This window comes from Ambystoma mexicanum, chromosome 1p (genome assembly GCF_040938575.1).
Source record: "Ambystoma mexicanum isolate Mex_15411 chromosome 1p, UKY_AmexF1_1, whole genome shotgun sequence".
Lineage (NCBI taxonomy): Eukaryota > Metazoa > Chordata > Amphibia > Caudata > Ambystomatidae > Ambystoma > Ambystoma mexicanum.
Genome location: NC_090921.1, coordinates 188,728,448 through 188,749,588, shown reverse-complemented (window position 1 = coordinate 188,749,588; position 21,141 = coordinate 188,728,448). Strand labels below are relative to the sequence as shown.

At 44.5% G+C, this 21,141-nt stretch overlaps 1 protein-coding gene across 1 annotated transcript in view; it reads right to left on the bottom strand.

The window, feature by feature from the left end:
• The window catches only part of CYB5D1 (cytochrome b5 domain containing 1), a 136,949-nt gene that overhangs the window by 44,233 nt on the left and 71,575 nt on the right, over positions 1-21,141 (bottom strand). The gene's annotated exons all lie outside the window — the stretch shown is intronic.

The window sequence follows — 21,141 nt, the reverse complement described above, 5'->3', positions numbered from 1 at the left end:
TAGGCTTAGAAGAGGCATGGAGCTAGTTTTTGAATACTAGCCATTGAAGGTCACAGATAGGTTTGAAGTTGGACAAAAAAATCAATTTGTAGATTTAAACACATATCTAGAAATACTAAGTTCACAAAACAGAAAAAACAACAAACACTGACTTGTAAAAGTCACATATGAGCCTGTAACAACATACTACTAATTTAACAGTAGTATTTGAAATCAACACGATAAATATATGCTACTAACCCTCACTTAACCAACTGTGATACTATAACAGTTTGTCACTTGTTTTTCTACCTTCCATTGTAAGCCAAATGAGGACAAATGATGCCTCTTCTAAGCCTACCTCCTCTACACGTTTGACCTGGGGTAGCTGTTGACTCTTCCTCTTTCCTTCCCATGTGACAGAAGACGGACGGATTGGGCTGGAAGCAATGGCCTGGCATCTCTTATGGAGCAGGCACATCATGTATAGACGCACACCAACCAGCCGTGCAGGTTTTTACTATATGTATTGCGTCATTTATGACAATGTTTTCCTTTATAAGATTCTGCTTCTATTACTTTTGAGCAGAATGTTCTTAACAGCAGAGTTCTTTGCTGGTGCTCTCATCTGTGTGTGAAATTAAAACTTGTTATCCTTACAAAATCGACTTGGGCCTTTCTTGACATGCGAGTTGCATTCTCTCTAGTGTGACTGTTTAGGGGCTTGCCTTCAGATCCCTGCGTCTGCTCTTTCAAGACCATGCCTTGGATCACTCAGCATGGGGGACAATGTGTTCAGTGCCCTCTGGGCGTTGCAGGTCTGCACCAGGGATCTTTAGTGCCTCGATTGCAGCGGCCAGTGAAGTGAATTGGAGCTGAATTGCTTCATAGTTAAACAGAAAGCGAAAGAGGCACCCCCATCAGTAGTGAACACTTTTCTGTAGCAGCCATGGAGTAAGTGGCTTCATCTGCCGGCGATCTGGACCATATTTGCAGTTTGGCTCCCCTGAATGTAATGCTACGCTGTTCCCCAGATAAGCTCCTTGGTGTGAAAAAAATGGAGTTGAGATCTGAAAGGAGATTCTGGCACTGCTGGAAATTCGAATAAACTGAGTGTGATCTAAAATCAAGTCAGCTTGTTCCTCTTCCCATAGAATGTGGCGAAAGTGGTCACTCACATACATCTCCAGATCTTGGCTCAGGATTTTCTGCAGAACCCTGCAAATCCAGAGATTATTTCTTCGGGAATGATTCTCTGTATCCTCCAACCACTCGTCCGTGACTGCTTTATGCCTCTCCACCCGCCACCACTCGCTGCTCCAGTTGGTCCTGCGAGTTAGCTTAATCACAAAAGGCCATCTCGAGATCACTCAAGGCATGCTCCGCCCATTGGGCATTACGGGACAACTTCTGGAATGATCCCTTCAGTTCTTGCAGGGTGTATGCCATCTCCTTTTGAATGGATTGAATGGATTACAAGAGCTGCGCAATGTCACCCTTAATAGCAGGCTGCGAGTCGTGATCTAACACAGAAGGTGATTCCATACCCCCCGCTCCAGATGTGGCTGGCCTGGTGACTGCAGCAAGTCCTTAATTGAGGCAGCCGACATCTTCCTGGATTTGCTAGATTTCATGTTCAGATGAGCTTTGCACGCCACCTCTACCACTCGCTTTATAAAGACCTGCTCACCACACCATGAATGCAAGCCAAAAGCCAGTGGAGGGAAAGACGTTAGGACTACTGTCAACCAGAGGGCACTCTAAAGATCTGTGTGCACTCTGCAATCGTACATTAAGTCCAACTGAAGAATCATCTTGGGATCAAAAATTGCAGGAAACTAGTAACTAAAGGCAGGTCTGCAGTGGCAGCATAGGAAAAGCAGACTGCTCAATATATCGAAACCTGCCGCAGCACCCGGTGAAGAAGCAGTGCTTACAGCCCTGCCACCAAGCAGGCAAAGGCTCCAGTAGCAGTGAAGTGGGCTTTCCGCTCTAACTTCCTGCAAGTCCTGGGGGGGAAGCAGAGCCCAACCATAGCCGCAACTCACCCCCAGGTCCGTGTGATAAAGACTGTGCCGCGCTCCGTCTAAAGCTTGCAGGTTGGCCGCTCACCGCAGTGCCTCCTCCGCTCTGCAGTCATTTCCATGGCGTCATCTGTTGTCACATCACAGGGGCCACCGGCTCCTACCCCGCAGTCCGGCTCCTACAGTGCTGTCCAAGATCGCAGGCATACGCTGCCCCGGGGCGGCGCACCCTCTCCGTCACTCAACCTCGTTGCTGGCAGTTAGTGGGACGCTGCCATGTTTTCCGGAGCCAATGCGCTCCAGCGGGGAACACGGAATACTTCGGTCTCCATACACCGTCAAAATCACACCAAGCCGGCACAAGGGTCCACCGACACGGGTCCTGCTGCTTTTAGGGCACAGATTGATAGTAGGACGCCATAAAGTTGCATATACAATGGCATGTGCTGAGGCGCTCACAGTGTGATGCTGGAAATGCATTGGAGGGACAGGGCCTCCCTGTCCTTGTCCTGTAGTCCCTTTATCATGTGTGTTCTGTGTTATGTGGGACTCCTGGCAGTGCAGCTCTTCCTCTTTTTGGTTTGGTGAACAGACCCTTGGGATACCCTTATGGCACCCATGGGAGGGGGTACAACCCTGTACTCCTAGTGTATGTTTTTGGGCACCTGTGCGTGACCCACAGAGCAGGGTATGGGCTGGTGGCAGCTCCATGCTGAATTTGACAAGTGCTCCCAGTATCCTCCATTTTGGGATATCCAGGCCCTGCCATTGGAATCAGTTCATTCCTGATATGAGACAAGATGTCCCCTTTGGCCTCTTGCTTTCTATTGCCGGTTACCTTGTTTTCCCCAAGTCCTGGGAAGCCCTGACTCTGTCCCTTCCCCTGGCTGGCTGTTGGGTGGACGTTCCATATATGGTATTGTGGGGACCAGGCCAGACTGGCTGGAGCCTTCCCCATGATTATATGTTACGAGTACACCTTTTGGGTGGGACCTGGGTGAATGGAGTGTGCGACCAATATGCATTTCATGTTATAGGTGTCTGGTATGTGACACAAAGACTGAGACAGCCTTGCCTGAAACTGGTATGAATGCAATGTGGAGTGCTGAATGGATGGGTACTTGTCCCAATCCACATTCCTTGTTGCGAGTATCTGGATGGAGAAGAATGGCTGTGAGCCTGATTGGCTGCCTGCCTGCATAAATGCCCTTCAGAATGATTGGTTGCCTGAGTATGACCCAGCAGAGTGAATGAGAGACCAAACAGTATATCTAGGGACCTCTCACTGATGGAAATTGTTCAGAAGCTGAAGTCGAAACTGATGCTTATTCTCAAAGCCGAGCGGAAGAAGAAGGTTAACTGATGTTCCCTTCGACGCAACTGAAAGCTGATATGCCTTCAAGAACTGATCCAAGAGAGGATCTGGCTAGTAGACCTCTTCTCGAGCTATGAGGGACCATCGTGAACCAGCTGATCTTTGCCAAAAGCTCCCTGGAAGTCAGACCCTCGAAAGGCTGTCAATCTGAGAATGGGACCGCTGCGGAAACCGAAGTGAAGCGCCCAGACATTGAAGTCCCTTACCATCGCCGACCGCCGTCGCTGACCGGAGCAGCAGTGCTCCATTGCCTAAAACATTTGATCCAAGGACTCCCTTGCTCATCACTGTCGACCACTTTATCCGGCTGGAGAAAGTCAAGGTCGTCGATGACCGAGGAGAATCCATCGGTGGGTTTCCCGCCACCGAAAGACCACAAAGACACTGACGACCCGACACCCTTGCTGGGACAAAGTTCTTCATTGACTCTGTGCAGCAATTAACTATCGTCGTCGAGGTGCACTGCACGCCTCATCTACGCAGGACGTCCATAACCGATCTTTGATGAGCACCTCCAGGACCGAAGCTATAGCCTCGACGCCATTGTTCACCCTTCTCTTCGAGGGATCTTGACGATCCGTGGCTTCTGCCTTAAAGGGAGTCACTTGAGAAGGATCCGTCGACGACCCGATGTCGAACTCTACTAAAGCAGGTACATTGGGGTGGTAGAGCAATTATAGAAGCAAATAAGACTCTTATAAACAATATATGGACTGGGCTTGTCAATATTCTTTATTTACATATTGTCCAGGTGGGGGGATCCTTACCCAGAACTGTGTCTAGGTAATGAGGCCAGTATTCTACCAATTTTTCAACCAACTTGTTTTCCTCCTCAAGTCTATTATTGGTTCACTTCATTAATTGATTTGTATGCCATTTGAAACAAACTGTCTACAGTTGATGCATTTTAATGGATCAATTAAGTAATTGTGGTACCACATAGAGACTGTATATATTTATCATTTTAGAATTGCCTAAGCACACAGTGTGCTATTGTATGTGTACATAATCAAAGCCTTCTTTATATAAAGAACTGTTTTCACTAACATAGTGTGTGGATATTCCTTTGTGGGTGCACCCTCCTGAGAGATTAAGCCTTGGTTGCTTGTCCACAGCTACCGAATAGAGAACCTTGGCTGGGGTGCTCTGTGCTTCTACTGTGCCATATAGGGAGCAGGAGTACAGATACCCCCCACACCCTGTCATTACACACGGGTCTAAGACCATCAGCCGCCTGCCAGGCCACACATTCGGCACGTAGCCTTTTTTAAGCAAAGGTTTCACATCTCTACACACAATCCAGGATTGTCCTTGGAAGTTCATGAATGTGCAAAAAAAAAAATAATAATAAAAAAAAAAAATTAAAAAAAAGAGTGGGGCGTAGAAAAGAAACCGGGGTGGACTGGGAAACAAAAGGGGTCCGGGAAATTATTTTCAAAGTGGTCCCATACTACACATGTTCAGCAAGACCAAACCATTTCCTATGAGAACATTTGGAAATAAAATAGGTTACCACACAAAAGAGGCCTATGGTGCAGAGGCCTACCAGCACATCTCCAGAGTTCCCTATAGGCCAGTCTAGCCAGGGTGACTTACAAAAGTAACATTAACATTAATGTAGAGTGCATGGTCACTGGGATATGGCATTCCACTTGTTTTGTGAGCTGCCCCACCCAATATTACTTTTGTAAGTCACCTGTTTCATATATATATATATATATATGTTCTGTTTTATCCCTGATCCATTCCATGTTGCACCCTTTTGTTTCCACCCTCATAAACTGGCACGCCACTTGTTTTGGGCAATTGTACAGGGACCCTTTGGGAGAATGCCCCCACCATCTGTTAATGTATTATTTTAAGTCATTTCTGATCGAAATTGACATACCTGTGCTCCAAATAAATACAAAGTCAGGCAAGTAACTGTGTGCCTTATGCCTGTCCAATAGCAGACCAATGAACCAAGCTGGATAATAATGGAACCACTGCTGGAACCTCTAGAAGGCACAGTGTTCGAGGCAGCATGCCTGCTGCCAGCGCCCCACCATGGCTGACCCCACCAGAACTGCATCATTGGTGCCTGCTGCTCTTTAGAAAACCTCCAACAAATACAAGAATTGAAATACATGTGCCGCCACCATCACAGCTGACTGTTGGGGCTCAGTAGACACCTATGCAGCTGAAAAAAGAAATCAGCATCTTGCCTGCCTACATACCAGCTGCCAGAAAGGCATCTGCTACATCTTCCCCTTCCAGACCAACAGATGCTACTGCCAGTCCACTACGAATCAAGTGCTGGGTCTCTGGCACCCTATGCAGCTGCAGAAGAATGACAAGGAGCACATAGCAAGCCCTGAGGGTGGTGATCTATATGAGCATCGCCCTCATCGCCATCTGTATGAGATGCTGCACACATCTGATGGCAAAGATGATGCTTCGGAGAATCGCCCTGCCTCGCACAGCACTCATCTCCACACCTCCACCCCCATGCTGAATACTGGATCAGCACATGCAAGGGAGCCTGGAGCCGGATTTTCATCATGCAACAGCCCCCTGCCTGGTGATGGCCTTCCTCTATGAGAGGGTCATGCATCAAGATGCATAACCCATTCTGGTATCAGGGTGGGTGGAGGCCCCATCTTCATGTAGCAAGCATTAGTGTGCGCCAGCATCCCAGCTCCTTCTGCCAGCTGCATGCAACGCAGAGACATCCGTCAGTGAGAGCCCACAGTGGAGAAAAACAAGTTTCCTGGGACTTTCCCACACCCTCCCTGTCCTAAGTGCCATGCCAAAAGGAAAGGGAGAAGTAGAGTTGAGGGTGGAAGAGGATACAACAGGGAGAAGTGTCAGTAATAGTTGCGCCACTGAGGGGGTAAGATGAGCTAGTTGCTTGGAGAACAAGTTGTTCATACACACGTTTGTTCTGGTCCGTTTTCTTTCTTGTATTGATGGTTTATTTACATGAGTGGGACTTGGGGAGTATGCCATGTGGAGGATATCATTAGTCTTGCCCTTGGTAGAAATTGCCCATGAAATGCTGGCTGGTAATGCATCCATACGGGCCATCGTGCAGGACTGGTTCTTGCCTCCAGGACCGGTCCATCCGATGCCAAAATGGCAGACCACCCCCTTTTTACGTCCTCGGCCCACAGAACCACAGGCAAATAATGGATAATACAGACATTAATGGCTACACCTAGAGAGAGGTCGGACATGCAGCCCCCATACAATCAGATGGCAAATTGCGTAACCGGTCCTAGGTGCTTTATTACGGCCCTTAAGAACTCTTATCAGCAGGACGAATGTCTAAAGGGGAACAGAGTTCATCAGATGTATAGAGTACAGAGAAAGTGGGGAGGAGGGATAAGGAACACAAACATGTTTGCGAGGGGAAGACCAAGAGAGTTGAGCACAGGAGAAGAGAGATGGAGTAGGAAGGTGTTAGAGGAGGGACAGAGAAGCTTCAGGTGTATGGTAGAGAAGTGCAAAACCCTGAGAAGGAGGAAGAAGTAAGCCATGGCAGAAGGGTGAAAGAAGAAAGAAAGAGGTAGACTGAGATGTCGAATGCAAACAATGAGCATTGGCCAAGCCAAGAAGGTCAATGACTACAGGCAGTACTGGGAATTAGGTGATAGAGTCATTGGAACCTAAGCTGGGGCACAGACAGGGTGACTGGAGAGATTCTTATCGACCTCGGTCTGGCGATTGATTGGAGCACCTCCTAAAGTGCCTGTCGGAGAAGCAGAGGGAAAATGAGAACAAAAGATAGGAGGCTAGCCTGGAGCAATAATATGGACTCTGGCGAGATTGGCACGCCCACCAGGGTAACTAACTAAAACTTTCCCAGAAAGAAACCGAGCAGGATGGGCTCTACGTAAACATGAGCCATGAGTTCCTTATAAGACTCTCTGCCAGGTTGGCTCCTTGCACATCTTAGACAAGAGTACACAGGATAAGGCAGGGCAGGAGTGATTCCGAACATCTGCCAAGAGACATGGTCAAACTACACAACTTCCAAAGTAAAGAAAAGATCCTAGCCAGTGTGAGATGGATGTGTTTACTGGCTTCCCTCAACAGCTTAACTAAACCCTTACACAACATTTCATGAACTATGTTGGCGAGGAGCAACGAGATGATACCAGTGCTTGAATAACTTCGATACAGAGATATTTGATACAAACAGACTTTTCCATTTTGGATGCAGTGAGAATGAAAGATTGTAAATAGCGCTAGATGAGAAAAACAAACATCAAACACCAGCCTGACTGAGATCGACGTATGATCGGGCCAGCAACAAGAGAAGAAGTTTTAGAGGAAGAGAAATAGGAGACGGTCAATGGTGAGCCAGGGAGATCACCCATCATGAGCACTCAACATAATAAAGGCCAGCCTCAGTCTCTTTTAGCCATGACATTTTCACTTGCCTGTTGAGATGGTGAGGAACGGTGGCCTATCAGGATATATAAACCCTCCTGACTTATAATGGTGTAGGGAAATCTATACCAAAAGGAAAGGATGCAAAAGAAAACTCTACATTAAAAAATAAATATATGAATTGCATCCTCCGCAAAGTATTTGAAAGGAACACATGCGAGGAAATATTGTGATATCAGCAGCTCATTTACAGCAAGAGTGTGTTTGTCCACAGTAAATAAATGACAAGGCCAAAAATAAATCCTTCCAGTTATATGAAAGTATCCAGCAACCTGGATTAAATGGAGAACAGTCAAATCAGGGATGGAAAAGTACAGCATTTTATAGAAAAGTAAAAAACTGAAATGAGATGCTTTCTTCCTTGCCGGACTGAGAATCAGATTTATAAAATATAAACCTACAGACACTTAATGTGTAAATCTTTGACAGGAGCTTGATTGCAAAAAATATTATAATGTTTCCCCTGGTTACAGAACCGATCAAAACATGAAAATATGGAAAAGAAAGTGACTTTAAATACTACATTTGAGAATGAAATAGCAACTTTGGGCTAGGAATCAAACCCATATGTTATCAGACTCAATCCACAGTGCTGGTGATATGTTTCCCTAAGGAAATTAAATCCAGGCCTCTGAGGCTGGCTATAAACTTTATTGAACTGCCTGGATACACCAATGGATCAAATGTTCTCTTTGTCCTCAAAAGACAGGCCTTCTGAGGAAATAATTTCTGCTCATTAACAGCCGGTATTTGTATCTAGGTATATCCAATAATTCCCTTAAAACACATGGAATGTCTTCTGAAACCTGGGCTCACCCCAAGTAATCAGAAATGCTCACCAAATAGGTCTTCCATGAAGGAAGCAATTTACGCTTACTCAAACATGAAATCTGGTATTTGTGGCAGCCAAGTCGCATAATCACTCTGAGCAACTGAACTTCAAAGAACCTTCTGACAATGGTGCTATGGCAACCAGAACTCTTAGGGGTCATAAATGGCACAACTTTCAGCGTCAAAGGACCAACACCATTTGGTCCGCTGCCAGGTCAGGAAAGGGAACTATTTAATATTTTGTTAAATAAGAAGAAAATGCTTATGGTATTTAATTATGCAAATTAGACACATCTAGTTATTTTTGGGTGTCCGGACATTTCGTCTAAAAAAAAAAAAAAAGGACAGGACAAATGGTCGACACCATTTGGTCAAAAACCAAATGGTCGAATTTTTTTTTATTTATATATATATATTTTTTAGGTTTTCGTTTAGGGGAAAAAAGGGTTTTTTCAGAAAAAAAAGGGGGTGGGGGACCCCCCCCCCCAAAAAAAAAAAAAAATAGTGAAAATACAAACAAAAAAAACATTCGACCATTTGGTTTTCCACCAAATGGTGTCGACCATTTGTCCTGTCGACCTTTTTTTTCTGACCAAATGTCTGGTAACCTATTTTTGCACAGAAAAATGCCACGTAAGTGATTCCTATTTGCTAGTTTCCATGCTGGATAGGCTGATATTCTGAGATGGGACAAGAATATTTATGTGAAAGAAACAGAGAGCGCAATGCAAAAATATGTCACAAGGACATCGCACTTCGTGCCGATATGAGACTAGCATAATTTTGATTTACTTGAATGAGAACAATAAGGCGAACTAATTGGTAACTCAAGTACATGTGTGGAACATACTGTTTTAGAAAAATCACAATTGTTTAATGTAAAAATCGACAAGATGACATCACATCAAATGGGAGTGAAACTGGGTTGGGAAGCTACTCCCATTAGACTGTCCTCCTCATTAATATGCCCAATGTGTACAAATGGGGTGGTTTAGTGTGAGGTCACTTTTGGAACACTGTCAAATCACATAGATTCACCAATCAAAATAGAAAAGTGCTAAATACCTTAAAAGGGAGTGGTTTCTAATCTATAAATGTCCAAACCCATAGATTGAAGGGACACACATACTCACTGGAAGAAGGAGCTAGAAGAATTGACAACAACAGGGAGGAGAATAGAATAGCCTGCTTTCCTTTTGACACATATTAGATTACTGGCAGACAATTGTGAGAGGCTTATATGGAATAAACTCGAGGTGTTACTCAGTGGAAAAGGAGGCAGACAGGCCCACTATAGAAGGAGAGAAACCAGGTGTAAAGGGAAGCTGACCTATCTTGCTGACTGATTCCCACCTGTTACAGCAGTGGGAAATTGAACCAGTCCTCAAGAGGGTACCCACTGTCTACGAAACAGCCAAAAGAAATTCCTATGCAAGTATAATGCCAACGGGAAATATAATGCTATGGTGAGGTATACTCTAAAGGGAATCGATACTGTTAAATTAAGCGCCTTGGTGTAAAGCGCTATACAAACCCAAAAAATACATATAATGAATACAAATAAATTGGTGTGCCCCAGGTTCATTAAAAGAACTTTACTAAATAAATACAAATTGTGAATGCCTGATTTGGGGTGGATGGAAAACTCCCCTAACTAGATGTTGATCAATTAAAACATCCTACAATGGACATAATTCAGGGACAGTTAGGTTTGTTCTGTCATGCATAAGGACGCCCTGTGGTTTTGGGCTGTGGTCGGATCTCTGTGGGGAGCTTTGGTGGATGATTTGGGTAAGGAGTAGAGAGAGGGGCCATTTAATGTTCTGTGTCTGCTTGAACAGGCAACTGAAGATTAAGCAACTTTCGTGGGCAGGGTTACACAGTGTGCCTGGTACTTTTATTTCCATTTATGCACATTAATTGAAGCTCAGGGGTGGCACCGCAGGACCTTAGAACGGACAAACCTAAGAAGTGGTTAGAATGTGGTCATTAAATGTGCAAGGCATGATTACTCTGTCCCCAATGGAGAGCAGATCAGCTTGTCTGGAAGTTTCACTTCTCTAGGAGATTCACTTGAGGGAGGAAGAAAGACACAGGATTGCCATTTCTAGAATAGGTATTCTAGAAATCGGTCAAGATTTGAATTCTGAAATTGCCAGTTTATCCAGAAGAAACTTCTTGTGGATCTGGATGACAGCTATGTGTACGTGATGGGAAAGATGGCTGGAATGTTCATTCCATATTCACACCTAATCAACGCCAAGAAGAGTTTTTGTTAAAATGCTTAAAATTAGTGGAGTGAGTTGAGGACAAAATGGGTGAGGGAGAGGTGGTCATGGGAAGGGATCTTAATCTGGTCCATGATCAAGGGATGTACTGCTCTACAAGCTCAGCGTTCCCTGGGAATGCCACCATATCTGCCAGACTCAAATCGCCGCTTAGAGCTTTGGGTCTCAGATGGATGGCAAACGACACACCCTGAGGAAGCAAATTACACATTCTTCTTCCATATCCACATTTCTCTCTTGTAGCATGCTCCTGTCTCAATCCAAGTCTATTGTGGGAAGGAAGGCTTTGAGAATAGGAGGTGTAGGCTCGTGGAGTACCTAATCTGAGACCTTCTTCTTAAATACAGGAAACACTTGAGAAGTGTTTTTCCACCAACAACATTGGGGATACCTTGTGTGGGCATTGAGTAGTATTTTATGAAGGCAGATGTGCAAGGAAAGCTCAATGAGCTATCAGTCATAGCCAGGAAAGTGCATAACCTAAATGAAGCTGAATTTAGAACTGAAACAGGAAAAATAGAATGCCTACACAATGAATCGGATAGAAACTCAATATTAATAAAAACATACAGCTACTAGAATCCAACTAGATCATTTAATTGCTAATAACATTTCATGTATTCTCCTGACAGCCAAACAATCATTCTTTGAGCAGTACTCCCCAGGTCCCATATCTATCTTAGCAAGCTAGTCATACCTCAGGGAAGTGTAGTTGACTCTGCTTACACAAGTACAAAGGGTGACGCTGATCTCAGAGTAGCTAACTACAGCGATCAAAAAGTTGAAAAAGAACAAAATCCAGGCCCAAGTGTCTATAAAGTAAAATTTACAAAAAGAATTCCACCACTCTGGCACATCACACTGTGACCCTCTGTTAATCAATTTAGGCAGTCTAAATATAGCCACCTCATTTAAGAATCCCACATTATGGTTGTCCACAAACTAAGTAAGGAGCCTTTCCTATGCTCAGTTTAGCACCCTGATTAATACAGATGCCAAACTTAACGAGGATCCTTGCTGACTATTTAATAATAAAGTCCTGCCCTATCATTGATCCATATCAGTCAGACTTTATACCCAACAGGAACGATCAGTAATACAGGGTTCGAAATTAAAGGGAACTGGGAGCTATTTAGCTCCTGCTTGTAGCCTAGATTATCCTGGTTTGCTTGACACCAACAGCTACCAGGAGCTACATTTGGCTTCCCATGACAACTGATGCTGAACAAACACACCTATGAGTTTAACTGTGCATTCGAGACAACCTATAGTTAAACATTAGGACACATCTACACGTCATTTAAAGCATAAGGGATTGTAAATAATGGACAAAATGAAACATTTGCACTTATGTGTAAGTTAGATTTGCTGAACGCTGTGTACTAGCCCCTCGTTCCCCAGTGGTAGCTCCTGGCCACTGGTTAATGCTGGAAACCAAAAAGCTCCTTATCCGAGATGTTCCCCTTCAGAGTAGTGAGTGGTATAGGACTGTCCACTGTCCCTACCCACTTGCCTCGTTTATGGAACTTTTCATCGGCTATGTAAAGGATCCGGATGATAGAGCGGCCATAACGCAGGGAGATGAAACTCGTAAGATATGTCTCTTTGCCGATTATGTACTATTTTAATTGGCAGATCTGGCACATTCCTTCCTAGCAAGTAATGAGAGAGACAGGTTTTGTGGGGTCTCTGGCTTGAAGGTGACTTGTGCAAAATCGGAAATCTAGAATCTGATCGCGACTAGGGCTAAAATTAAAACATTAAATACTTGGGAATTTTCCATTCACCAATTTGGAATCTTTATAGCTCAATTGTTCCCCTAACTGTTCGATACTATTAGGCAGGATGGAATGGACTGCATGTGTCTTGGCTGGACAGGCTTGCCATAATCAAGATATGATAGGTTATTTGATACCCAGAGGTTTCCAAGTTCGGACCCAGTGATTGAACCTGTGTTACTCCGTGTCGTCTTGCTTCCAAAGCGAGCACATTGCACCTGAGCTATCCTCCCGAGCCAGGATGAATATACGACCTCTGCTTCTATACCCCTTTCAGGCCCTACATGTCCCAGCCCGAATACTGGGCTGGAAGACATGTAGGAAGCCCAGCATGCACCAGAGGATTCGGTTTCAGCATTACAGTGAGGGGTCTGGGCTGGCCATAAATACAGGAATATCACTAAGTAGCCCAGGTTAGGGTATTGGGGAGTGGATGCAAGTCCACTTGGAAAACACCACGTATATTAATGGAAGAGGCTGTTACAGATTCACATATATGGAACTGCCTTGGCTTACCGACACACAGACCCCACTCCTTTAATATCAACCCGGTCAGCAAGCCGACATTGGATACCTCTGATAACATGACATGACAGCCGGGCAGGACCATGTTTCCTTCTCCTTTTGTTCCCTTTTATAAAAATCACGACTTTAAATCAGATCTGGGGGAGGTAATCTTTTGTAAATGGAAATTGGTGAGATGGACTGATGGAGCACGATCATTTTCAATAGCTCCAGTTAAGGCACTGGACAGGTCATGGAGTAAATAACAGGGGTAAACCGGCCAAAAAGTCTAATTTCTGGCATATATAAGTCCCTGCTGGCCCTGAAAGAAACACGTTCTGAAAATGACATAACTTCCTGGGAGAACGACTTGGGGGACCCGGCCGATGAAACTATCTGGTATGAGATTTGGGAGAGGGCTGTTAATAAATCTCTGATCATGTACATGCTCTGGAAACATAGCATGCATGGATGTTTCATTAGCATAGCACCCCAGAATTCTTAAGAGAGTTTCCTAGAAAATCTGGAGAGTACTGACAGAGTGTGCAAGTGCAGAATGACTTCTTAAAGCATAGTGAGCACACCCAGCTTTGAGAGATTTCTGGTAAGAGGTCGGAGCCGCAATCGGGGAAATAATCAGTTACCCAACTCCCAAGGAATCTGCTTTTGTTCGCATGGGGTCTTCGGGTGGGGGTCATTGGCAGTACCCAGCACGGAGGTAAGCCTGGATCTACATTTGATACTGAGCATGGGTGGAATGCTAAGGGGGGCAACGGGACAATACCCCCCACCCCAAACTGGCTGGACTATTGCCTTACGGGCCAGATCTCCAAAATGTAAAATGAAATACTTCAGAATCTAGCCTGCCACAAAGGAACAGAGTGCTGCAAAGTCTGCTCAGATTCTGTGCCAATGGGGTGAGGCCTTCACCTTCATTTCAGCAATGTTGTAGATGTGCCCCCACACATGGGCCTCCACAGTGAGTGGGAGGGAGAGGAGTCTAGGCTGCAGCGGCATGTTCATACCACCCAGTGGTAATGTATGCATTTAAATAACAGATTCTGTGTCCCTGGATGGTAATGTTGGCACCACACTCCCCATAAACCATTGGTCTGTTACAATCCACAGCAGCCTATCCAGACTTCTACTTGCCAAGGAAGAAAAGGTCCATATCTTCTGTCCTCAGTTGGATTCTCTAGGAATGCTTCTCTTATGTTGTGGTGAACTTCCTGATCACCACTGTGTTCATACAAAAAGAGTTTAATAGCACCCATGGATGTTACTTCTATAGTGGTTATAGAAATGGCTGATACTGTTTGTGGTACTTGCTTTTGGACAAGTTAAAAACACACATAGGAAAAATATAACATTCAGGTATCAATTATTAGAAGACAACAAACTAAGGGGGTCATTCAGAGTCGGGTGGATTTTGAATGCCGCTGAATAAATTTACCAGCTCCACCAGTGGCATTTCTGAAAATACGCTCTGCTCAAAATTTACCACAAGCAACAGTGTTATTTCTGGAAAACCTCTAGTGCTATTTCAGAAATACCACCTCCGATGGTGCCAATGTAAAAAAGGTTTAACATTTTCTTTCAGACATTATCAGCATCAATGTGAAGAGTGAAATTGATTATGTACAGTAGTGACTCACATGACTACTGTTGATTTGTTTAATGCACAAAAGCTTACATTCTGGCCCTTTTATGCATTATATGGGTACGTTGGTGGGAGGAGTCAATCAGAGATGCCCACCCTATTACCCCCTCAACATGTCCCTTTGTAAAAAAAAAACCTGTTCCACTCTATTGAAGGGAAGCACCTTCTGTACAGTAAAAAGAAAGATTTAAAACATTTGGGCTCGTTTGGGCTTTTCATATCCACCTTCAAGGTGGATACAAATAGGTGGATTTTCTGCAAATGACTGCCTAAAATACCACTGCTGGTATTCCTATGGCACACCCCTGATAGTATTTGATCAAACCCTGAATGTTGTAGCCAGTGAAATCAACAGCATTTTCCAAATACTGACTATTTTACTGTTAGCACCCAATGCTGAATGACCCCTTAAGTCTGTGATATTTTTTAATTGTCTTGTCCAGAACACTCTTGTCCTTTGTGATCAACAAAATCACATTTTGAAATCAACATCAGAAACATAGTTACAAAGTCACATGAACACAGATATACTCTTCCACCTATACTTTACTCTGTCGCAAATACACGCAAACACCTTGCCCCAGTCACAGAAACTAAAAACCACACTCCACCTTATTTGAAAACACACAAATATCATAGGCTGCTGTTGCTACCTCTCCATCACCAGGTCCAAGGTGTATTCCCCTTGCAGTTCTCTCTGCTTCTGTGAATTGAAATATGCATCCGACTTTCCAAGAAAGTACAAAAAAAGCCACGTCCCCTCACCGTCTTTCGCTCTGCATTGTCCAAATGTAGACCCAATAGCCACAATTACCAGCAAGACCCTGACCATGGCTTCTTGGCATGTCTTGCAAAGGGTGACTGGCAAATCAAGGTTGCCTACTGCCTACCTGTAAGGTAGAGCAACAGAAGGTGGTTAAGGCCAAGCAATGGGCTTGGTGTGATTGGCAATTAAAGGGCATGAGTGGCAAGGAGTTGGAGACTGAGCAACGTGGGCATCAGATGGAGGTGCAAAGGGAAGGGGATTGAGGTAATAGTTAAAGAATGGAGCAAAAGGTCTGACAGAAAATTGTAAGAAACAGGGGGTGGTGCAAGGGAAGGACACTGGAGGAAGATGGGTAAGGAAACTAGGGTAAATAAGACAGACATACACATCTGCAATGGTAGGTCAGAAGGTTGACTGTTGCTGAGATCCATGTCTGACCTGATTGTAAGACTGGCTTAACCCCCTTTCTTTCTTATTAAGTGATGCATACTTGATTTATGAGCATATATTTCATTTACTACTTCTCTTATATTTTTTTCGGGCTGCTTTATCATGTGACTTGGCGCTTTTAATGTACACACAATTGTACAGACTAAGATTACAATTTTAGTAGGCATTCATTATAATTATAATCGTAGTTCTTAGATTATTTGCCTCAGGATACATACGATTCCCCCTTGTAAATACGTTGGTGCTTTGAAAACCACATTTACTGAACAGTTTATTAGTTTAGCCCTTGAATAACAACTTTGCAGAAAGTATTTTACATTTCTAATATAGAAGATGGCAGAAGAGAAGATAAAGCCTTCCCTGCTTTCTAAATCGGAAACTGTGGAACGGGAAAGACAGAGTTCAAAGCCCAATCTGCCACACTTCATACATTATGTGATCCAGAGCAATCCACTTTTTATCACTGTACCTCATTTTCCTGAACTATTTGTAGAGAAAGCCTCACTAATATGGGTGTATACTCTATAAATACAGGTGAGGGTCTTATGTTGTGGGGATGGGTACACAGAGTGTAGGAATGGGTTTTGTGTTGTGGGCTGGGGAGGCAGGAAGCCAGGTATGGTTATTTTGCCATGCCAGCTCTCGTTTGGCTCTAAGAGCAAACTCAGACCCTCTGGTTCAGCAATGGTTCTGCTATACCAACAAATTCCTTAGATTTGTCACCTCTTTACATTGTTCCAAAATTAGTGATTCAACAGGATGGGTGAAACCTAGTCTGTTGTAAAATTACAAACTGTAAAACTTTGAAAATTGGGCTCAGATCCCAGCTTTCCCATGTCGCCAATGATATTATTCTGGTGAAATAATTGTACTATGTTTGGTAAGTAATGTTAATAAGGTCTACTATATATATTTGAAAATGTGTGGGGGAGGAGGGGGAGAGGTTGGTATGGAGTTTAGCAGACCCAACTTCCAGAACAAGTAAACTCCATACCAACCTCATCCCCCTCCCACACATTCTCAGATATATATAGTAGACCTTATTAACATTACTTACCAAACATAGTACAATTATTTCACCAGAATAATATCATTGGTGACATGGGAAAGCTGGGCTCTGAGCCCAATTTTCAACGTTTTACAGTTTGTAATTTTACAACAGACTAGATTTCACCCATCCTGATGAATCTTTAATTTTGGAACAATGTAAAGAGGTGGCAGATGAACCTTGCAGTATACATGTTAGCCTAGCCATGATAAGAATGTCTGAGATTCCAGTTAATTATAAGTCTTTTTGGAGATTCTTTCTTGCCCTATAGCATCCAGATGTATCACTTCGCCAAGAGGAGAAGACTCGGTATCAGGGGATTACTGTCAACATTTGGCTTGGGGGGGCAAGTTTACTTTTCTTGCCATAGTGCAATGGCTGAAGCCATTGCACTATGGCAAGAAAAGTAAACTGCAAGGTTCATCTGTACAGTTGTATGCTAAATGTTCTACTTTCTTGCCTATGCAGCAAAGGACTGTGCAAGTTTGTTTTGACCTGCTAAACCCTATCTCCCTAGGTTGGTTTGATGTAGAACAATTCATGAGTCTACCCTATTAGGAAATCTGTTCTTATTTTACCATACTGTGGGTGGATTGGGAAAAGGCTTTTCCGGAGTTAAAACTGAAAATGGGCCACTTATGCATTGTTTCTTTTCAGTAAATTGGAAACACTCAAAATATGTTTACAAATTAAACCATACAGTTCTTAATTACAATTTCCCAAAATCTGTACATATCTAAAATTATATCAGTAGTTGGCTCATTCAGTAAAATGTACATTGCTTGAATTGCTTGATAAATTGATCACAGTTGTGGGCTGGGGAGCATCCAGATGCACAGAAACTGCTCTTCTGAACACGGGTGAAGATCTGCTCTCAAATCTTGATTCTGACTCTCCCTCTGCCCTCATTCTACGCAACCTCTCATTTGCCTTCGCTACAGTGAACCACAACACCCTGATTACACATCTCTGTGACATCCTGGACATCACCGATCAGGCCCTGGAGTGGCTAACCTATCTCACTGACCGCCCATCCCAGGTGGAATCGGGGTCCTTTCTCTCCCCATCACTCTCTCTACATGCTTTTAACCTATCTCCTGGTTTTTCAATGGCTACATGGCCGCCCTGGCCCATACGATAGCCACCTCACCGCCAACTTTCAGTGTTATGCAGATTACACGCAGCTTTCCTGCAGGCCATCCTTGGCCTCTTCCTCACTCATACCCGACTGTCTGTCCACAATTCAGTCAGTGTGTGCTGCAAACGACCTCTGCCTCAACACCAGTAAGACAGATTTGTCTTCATCGGGACCCCTGCTCCCACCTCCCTCTGGTCGGCCTCCCGTGGGCCCTGCGCCTCCACCTACCAACAAGCCAAAAGATCTGGGGGTCATCTTCGACTCCACTCTCTCCTTCTCGTCTCACATCGCGGACATCTCCAAAAAGTCCCACTAGCAGCTGCACCTTCTAAGAGGTATCCTACCTTTTCTCACTTTCCCCCAGTGGCTCAACGTCTCCAGAGCCCTGGTCCTCTCTAGGCTGGACTACTCCAGTAGCCTCTTTCTCAACCTGCTCTCTTCTACCCCACCATCCTCTTCAACTCATCCAGAACAGAACCGCAAGACTTATCCTTGGCCTCAAGCCCAGGGACCGCATGTCTCCGGCGTTGAAATCCCTTCACTGGCTCCCTGTGGCTGCAAGGATTACGTTCAAGGCTCTTTGCATTGTCCACAAGGCTTTCTGGGCCCTGGTCACACCATCTGCAACACTCTCTTCCTAAATATTCTCCTTCCCGAACCCTCCACTTGTCTTCCTCCAACTCCCTGCATGTGAGCCGCTTCTCCAAGGTGAGACTTTGGCGGGGGGGGGGGCGGGGAGGAGATCTTGATCTACTGTATGGGCCTCCCCCTGGAACAGCCTCCCTGCCTCTCTCCGTCCTAAGTTCTGGAAACTCCTCAAGACTTTCCTCTTTGCCTCCTCCTTCTCTCTCCCTCTCCCCTGCTAACCACCTCTTTCTGCGCTCTCGACTTTCCTCTTTGCCTCCTCCTTCTCTCTCCCTCTCCCCTGCTAACCACCTCTTTCTGCGCTCTCGCTCTCTCTCCTCGACTTCTGCTCAGTTTCGCTGACTGGCTGTCTCTCCTCCACTTCTGCTCAGTTTCTCTGACTGGCTGTCTGGTGTACCTTCAGATCTTCACAGGTCCCAAGCTTCCTCACCAGTCTCCTGCACTTGCCACAGCACTACTGCACTACTGCACTATTGCACTACTGCACTACTGCACTTTAGTTACGACCCATGAGAGTGATAGCTCTCTCCACTGAACCCATGTTCTGACGGCAATGGGCGCACTTGGTCCCTATTACCCCCCCACACACTTCCTGTTCTGTTCTCCTGCATAATCTGAATGTACCTTACCTAGTAAGATCGTTGTCTTGTTTTCCCTATTTCTTCCACTCCCATGCATAGTTGCGTTTTGAAACACTTGTGCATAAGCGCATATTAAATATACAATCATAGCACTTGCGTAATGTCAACTCTACGTTGCAATGTATCGGTGGCAATCTTCATGCCGCTCAAAGGCCACTTCCTCACAGTATTTAGTTAAGTCTGCATATTGTAAATCCACATTTTTCTACCAGTCTTCCTCATCCCAGTATTCTCCACACCTGTGACAGTCGTGGCTTTAGTAGAACACATGGTATTTCTGTCAACTGGGGAGGAGGGTGGAGAAAATCTGGGTAAGGTATTTTGGGATAGAGTGCCAGGGAGGCTTTTCCCCAGCTGGACATCCTTTTCTCCTGTGAGGTCCTCCTTCATATTACCACCCATAGGGGACTTTTAGGTAGCAGCCTCACCTCTATAGCCTCATAGGATAGGGCTTCCCTATGGGGAGAAGCGACGGGTACTAGTGAGTCGTCACAGCCATCAGTAGACCTCATGATGCTCTTACAGAAAAATCAGTATGCTTAATATGCTTGGATATGCAGAGATGGAATAACCAACTCTTGCCACATCAGAACTAGTGGAGTTTATTGTCTTGAACCTGCAGCCAATCTCCAAAAATGGGCTTCGACCAAAGCGAACATACTCCGACATGATCTCAAATCATGACACCAAAATATCACTGGGCACACTCTGTCCTCATAAGATTCAACCAATGGATCTAAATTCATGTCCTCCAATTTACTGTCAAACTTGGTAAGAGGCATTGCAATGGAGTGAGCTATAGCACTTTGTTTACTCCTTAGTGGTACAGTTGACCTAATCTCATCAAACAAAAGCCCCAAATAAGAATTATCGTTAATGAGCTCTAATCTTACGAACCAGGTCACAGATATTGGTTTAGTTTATGTTTCAAAATCTTAGTCTATTGTTTAATAACAGGCCATTGTGAGAAAACCCTTTTTAGAGAATGGGCGTGAATCTCAGCAATTCTATTGGTGTTCTGTCAAGAATAATGGTATCATCAGCATATGGTGGCACCTGAATATGCACCCCCCTCTGCTAATTTTTGACAGAGTGCCTGAGCCTCCACCAGGACCACAGGGGTGCCCGTAATAAACTGATTAAACCACAGCACCGCCAGAACACAACTCTGTTCCAAGCATGTCCAGACTCCCAATGCACTCATATTTGGTCAGCCAAGGACAGCAATCTGCCAATGTCAGGACAGAATTACTTGACCACTTTAGCCAGGAATCGTACAAATGTTTACTTTACTTTCATCATGTATTAAGTGGTCTAAAGCCACCAGATTCTTTTCTCACCAAATTATACCAGGGGTACTTCCCATCAGGTGTAAAGGCTGTAGTGACTTAAATGGATGTGGTGAGAAATTCCAGTTTGGTGTGTTCACTGTGGTACAGAAATGGGACGCAGAATAATACTGCTACATAAGCAAATAGGCTGGTTGCATGGTTTATAAGAAAAAGGTCCAACTAAAGGAACATTTGGGATCACAGAAAGCAAACAAAAAAAGTCCTTGTGGTTGTGGACAATTCTAGGGG